Source organism: Leptonychotes weddellii, chromosome 9, assembly GCF_054177405.1.
Source record: "Leptonychotes weddellii isolate Sample4059 chromosome 9, ASM5417740v2, whole genome shotgun sequence".
NCBI classification, from domain to species: domain Eukaryota; kingdom Metazoa; phylum Chordata; class Mammalia; order Carnivora; family Phocidae; genus Leptonychotes; species Leptonychotes weddellii.
This window is the reverse complement of record NC_138377.1, coordinates 34,174,622-34,180,750: the sequence shown is the minus strand read 5'-3', so window position 1 is coordinate 34,180,750 and position 6,129 is coordinate 34,174,622.

Here is a 6,129-nt window from a genome sequence, read left to right as displayed (position 1 = left end):
TATATATGTCTCATGTTACCTTCTCATCAGTTTGTGATACAAAATAGTTTACAATTTTTTAATTATCAAATTAAGACTACCTCATCCTCACTTGACCTCATTGGGAGGAGGTTCCAGTCTTTCTCCTGGGAAAACCCATCCTGAGATGCACTAGGCCATTTCCACTGGTCACTAGCCAAGTGGGGCCTGTTGGGAGACAGGGTGACCACTTAGAGTGGCTCACTTTGCCACCAAGAGGCTGTATTGGTTCAAGCATCAATGCGGTGTCACTGTGAAAACCAGGACCACCTGAGTTTGTGATTACTGTGAATAGGGAAACTGTCTCCTTACCACGGAACCTTATCCTGACTGCCCTATTTTTATAAAAGACACATAGGCTAAACTCCTTCTCATGTCCAACTCTCCCAAAGAAATTTTTACCATCAATATTAAATAAGAGACTAAATAAACCAGTAATGGTTGTCTCTGCTTAGCTTTCAAAATAAGCCAACTCTAAAAACTCTTCTTTCTCCTGTAGTTGATAGGCTATTAGGAACTGGGGGGAAAAAATCTCAAACACTAAGTAGTTCACTGTCTCTGGTTTGAATTATGTCCACTTTCCTGGATCCCTGCATAATTGAATGGAATTGAATTGATGCAGTCGGCACAGATGGAAAGAGCTTTCTGCCTGAGGATAAGAACCAGTCACGTTGTGGGGAGGCAGAATCACAGAAGCAACCTGAAAAGTGGGTATGAAGGCACCAGGGACTTAAATATCTCTTTCCATATTTAGAAGAAAAGGATCCTGGGCATGGGTCCAAAAACTTAGTGCTCTTTTTCCTTCTTTGAATTTGCTCTAAGAGTGTGAGTGCCTTTCAGACAAATGGGCTGAAATAATGCTGCTCTCACTTATGTACTTAACAATTTATTTCCATTGGTTTGATTTCTTTTGAAGAAACTTTTATATTTCTTTATATACTACTGGCCTGCTGCTTTATCAGCTTGTGTCTTACAAAAAAGAACAAAGACCTAAGCTTAATGGCTCTGGATATACAGTTTGACGTTACCTAGGAGAAGCCAAAATGAAGATTATAATATTGGAAAAATGCTCCCAGACAAGGTGAGGAAATGTACATTTTATATATAAATTACAATATGACAACAATTCAGTAATGGGTCCAGCCTTTCTCTCACATCCAGTACTTTCCACAACAACTCTGCTTGTAAGATACATCCCTGTAAGAAAGTTTACAGGCTCAGTATTGACTTTTAATCTTAGCTTTCTAGTCCAACTTTATAGGAAAACCCTATCACATTAAATATTTTGTTTTGTGGGTATCTTTTGTTGCCTGAATAATGAGAAGCTATTTCAAAAATTTGGTTTCCCATATTTTTGCTTACTGCCACCAATGGATCTCAGAGATAAATTTGCTTCTCTTAGCTACCTATAGATTAATGAAACCAGTTGAGCTACCTGTGATATTAAGATTTTAAAGATACTATCCTGGCCCACAGGCTAAAATATAGAAGGGATAAGAAAAATATATGCAGGATTCTAAGTTGAAATGGGTTTGCCTAAATTGCATGAAAATTACAGGATTGTGCTGTGAAAGAATGAGGACATCCCATCCAGTTGGGAAGAACAGGCAAGTATTAATGAAAAAGTAGAGCTCAATAACAGCTCTGAAGAAAAGGTAAAATGTTAATAGGCAGAAGAGAGGGGTCAATGACCAAAGGGACAGAATTGGTGATGTAGGGGTATGATTGGGGGAAAATCAATAGACTGGATTAGCTGAAGCAAGGGAAACAATGAAACATGAGACTGTAAAATGATGAGGGGGTATTTTATGGAGGGTTTTGAGTATCAGGCTGAGGCATTTGAATGCTGTTTGGTAAGTAGTGGGGAGCCATTGATTTTTTTTGTAGCACTTTGATACAAATAAACATAGTAGTTTATTTGATGGATTGGAACAAGGAAACAGAATAGATGGGGGACTTGTGAGGTAATTAAGGTGCTTGGTAGATAAAGAAATAATGTGGTAAGAGACATGGTAAATGTTGGATATGGAGGGTGAGAGAATGAGTGAAAGGTAACTATAAGGTCTAGACCTGCATTATTCAATATGGTAACCACAGCCACATGTAGCTATTAATCAGCTGAACTGTGGCTAGTCTAAATTGAGATGCAGTGTAAGTGTAAAATGTACTCTGGATTTCTAATAATTTTTCATTAAAGAATGTAAATATCTCATTAATTTTTATATTGATTACATGTTGAAATGCTGATATTTTGTATATTTTGGCTTAAATTAAAAATTAACATGTTTCTTTTAAAACTTTTAACATGGCTACTAGAAAATGTAAAATTATGTATGCAGCTCACATTATATTTCTGTTGGGTAGTGCTTGTTTAGACTCTAGAGAACTAGGAAAATGGTGGACCATCAATGGACACAGAGGAAAGAGGAGCAGGAGCTAGTTGAGAAACTCCTGTGGTCTGAACCCAGAGACTTCAACAGGAAGGACTGTGTATGATAGTTCTTAGGAAAATATTTTTCAGAGTCAGACAAACCCAAGGCCAAGTCTTAGTCTGACTACTTACAGCTGGAGAGCTTTGAGGAAGTTCCTCTCCAAGCTTCTTTCAATTTTGGTTTTCTTTTCTTTTTTTTTAAGATTTATTTATTTGAAAGAGAGAGAGAGAGCAAGCACGAGTCAGGGGAGAGGCAGAGGGAAAGAATCTTAAGCAGACTCCCCGTGAGCATGGAGCCTGTGGGGCTCAATCTCACGACCCTGAGATCATGACCTGAGCCTAAATCAAGAATCGGACACTTAACCAACTGAGCCACCCAGGCACCCCTAAACTTTGGTTTACTTATATTTAGAGTAGGAGAAATGATTTCAGGTAATTCTGAGGTTTATTACGTGAATCACGTGAATCATGTGAATTAGTGCATGCCCAGACTTAATGTCTGTGCTCAAGAAATTTTAGCTATGTAAAATAAATAAACATGTAAGACAAAAATGCCAATTCATTAACACAATTAAGTAAATTTGTTACTAATTCAGAAATAATAAGAAATCTTTAGTTTTCCAGTTATCCTGGGTTCCCACTTCTTCCAAAATGGCCTAGTATAAAATGGTTCCAAATGAATAATTCTGATGCTTTTAATGAGAGTTCTCAAAGCATGAGGTATTTCTTCTCTATGAGTGACGATTTGTTCTATGCCAGTGTGTATATATTAATTATCTGTGGGGGAAGGGGGTGTTCAAATGAGAGCAGGCCTTCTTGCCTTCCAAGGACATGCTGAAGAAATCTAAGAAATGTACACATCCACACCACAAATGAATTGAGAGCAACCGATGCTGGGGAACAAAGAGTAAAGCATGGCTACAATACTCCCCCTGTGCATTTCATAGGCCATGTTCCTATGAGCGATATGATATCCACAACCGCACAGCCACACTGACAGGCTCTCCAAACACAAAGCCTCCTCCCAACAAAGGATTCCAATCAGAGAGAGAATCTGACTCAGTACCTGTATCCAGAAGCCTGAATAAGGGCCCTTCCCCAAGCTTGGCAGTGTTTTCAAACATACTCAAGAGCCAGATGGCTATTGGTCTGATTCACAGGAATTTACTATGATCACCAATAATGTGTCCAATTTTTCATTCCCACTCTGATAATTCAACTCGAGAGGAAATAAACACAGCTAGGCAAGTTGGCAGTGAGTAAGAACCTCAAAGCCATGTGTTTAAAAGTACATTATTGACAGGTTACAGTTTAAACTAGTAGAATTTTTTTCTACAGCCTTGAGAGTCATGGATTTGCAGCATGTGATAGCCAGATAGAACGCTGGAGGCCATCTTGCTTGGTTTTCTCATTTTATAGAGAGAACAGAACCCAAGAAGTTAAGTGATTCAGGCTTGAAATGGGGTTTGAAACCAGAAATTTCAACTCCTGACCAGGTCTGAACATTTTTCAAAATTATAGTCATCTATTTTGCTGTTAACATTATCATTAATGAATGCTAAAGAATTTAAGGATTAAGCCTCAATATTAAGTTTACTTTATAGCCATGTTACTCTTTGTTGTCATCAATGATTTTTGTCTTTCTCCTTCTCTATACTGTGAAGTACCCAAGAGAAAGACTGTCTTTTGTTTTTTTCTTCATCCTCAGGAACTAAATAAATGTTTCTTGAATGAATAAATGAATAGATATGCATCTGTCTGTGAAATTTCCTTTGCAGAGCATGTCACTGACACTCAGGTAGGCCTCTACTTAACCATGAGCATGATAGGGAAAGCAGGTCCTCGGAACAAAAGACACAATACCTAAACTTGCAATCAAAGTGAATGAATATTGCAAATGAGAAACTAACATGCAAGTGAAACTACCAAGTAGAAGACCCACTCAACAAATGTGGATGCTAAAATGAAACACAATGACAATGCTCTGCCAGAGAAGGGGCTTTCAGGGCAAGATAAACAGATCCAATTCCTCATCTCTGTGGACATCACTACGGAAAACAGCTGGTGCTATTGTGGTCAGAGCAAATCTTCAGGAAGGAAGATAAAAGGCAATTATGTCAAGATCAGACGAGTAAAGGAGGTGAGAGTATTATACACTAATTTTTGAGTATGTTGCAAAAAAATTATATTGATGATGGAAGTATTAAGATTAAGACTGTGATTTTATCTAGAGCTAGGAAAGACTTCAAAGAAAAGGGTTTTAGGTACAATCCATCAAACTAGAAGTAGCAAAGTGATGTATTGCTTGATCTTACATTGAAAGTCAGTTGTAAGTAAAAATACAATTTGGGGTTCTGAATTTCAAACCCAGGACTCAGTTCACTGACCTTACAATTAGACTCTGGTATTGTACACTTGACTTTTGAGGTTAGTGTTTAGCACATTAAAAAAAAAGCAATGTGTGGGTAAGCATTATTTTCCCTCACATGACAGAAACCCAACTAGTTTAGGCAACAGGGGAAAAGCATCAGCCAGGTCTAATTCAGCATATTTAGAGGGACACTGTTGGATTTAGAGAGCTCTTCTTCCTCCATGCCTGATTCTGGCAACAGAGGAGTACTGTTTCTACTTGTGCTTTTTTAGAAAGTTTGCTTTGAAAGTCAATGTTGGACAATTCCTTCATTGTTCCTGGCTGTATCTTTTTTCTGAAGCACTGGACACCTCAGCTTCAGTGTTTGGAGCAAGAATTTCTGAAAATAAAAAAAAAATCTGGTAATATTTCAGAAATATTATGTTAGTATACTAATTTTTAACAGACTTGGGTTTCTGCTGTTTTGTAAGCCCAAATGAAATAAAAATGTTTTGCTAGCAGCAATTAGTATTATTCATAACATATGAGCAATTTCAGTAACTTCCAAATACATTCATAGTATTTATGTGTATTTAAAATACTAAATGCTGGCTCAGTTGGTGGAGCAAGTGACTCTTGATTTTGAGGTTATGAGATTGAGCCCGACGATGGATATAGAGATTGCTTAAAAAATAAAATCTCTTTAAAAATTTTAAAAGATTTTGTTGACTGTTTCTTTTGCTGTGCCAAAGACAGCAAACAGAATGGGAGAAGATATTTGCAAATGACATATTAGATAAAGGGCTAGTATCCAAAATCTGTAAAGAACTTATCTAACTCAATATCCAAAGAACAAATGATCCAATCAAGAAATGGGCAGACACATGAACAGACATTTTTCCAAAGAAGACATCCAAATGGCCAACAGACACATGAAAAAGTGCTCAACATCGCTCGGCATCAGGGAAATCCAAATCAAAACCTCAATGAGATACCACCTCACACCAGTCAGAATGACTAAAATTAACAAGTCAGGAAACGACAGATGTTGGCAGGGATGCAGAGAAAGGGGAGCCCTCCTACACTGTTAGTGGGAATGCAAGCTGGTGCAGCCACTCTGGAAAACAGTGTGGAGGTTCCTCAAAAAGTTGAAAATAGAGCTACCATAGTGCAATTGCACTACTGATATTTATCCCAAAGATACAAATGTAGTGATCCGAAGGGGTACATGCACCCTGATGTTTATAGCAGCAATGTCCACAACAGCCAAACTATGGAAAGAGCCAAGATGTCCATTGACAACTGAATGGATAAAGAAGATGTGGTGTGT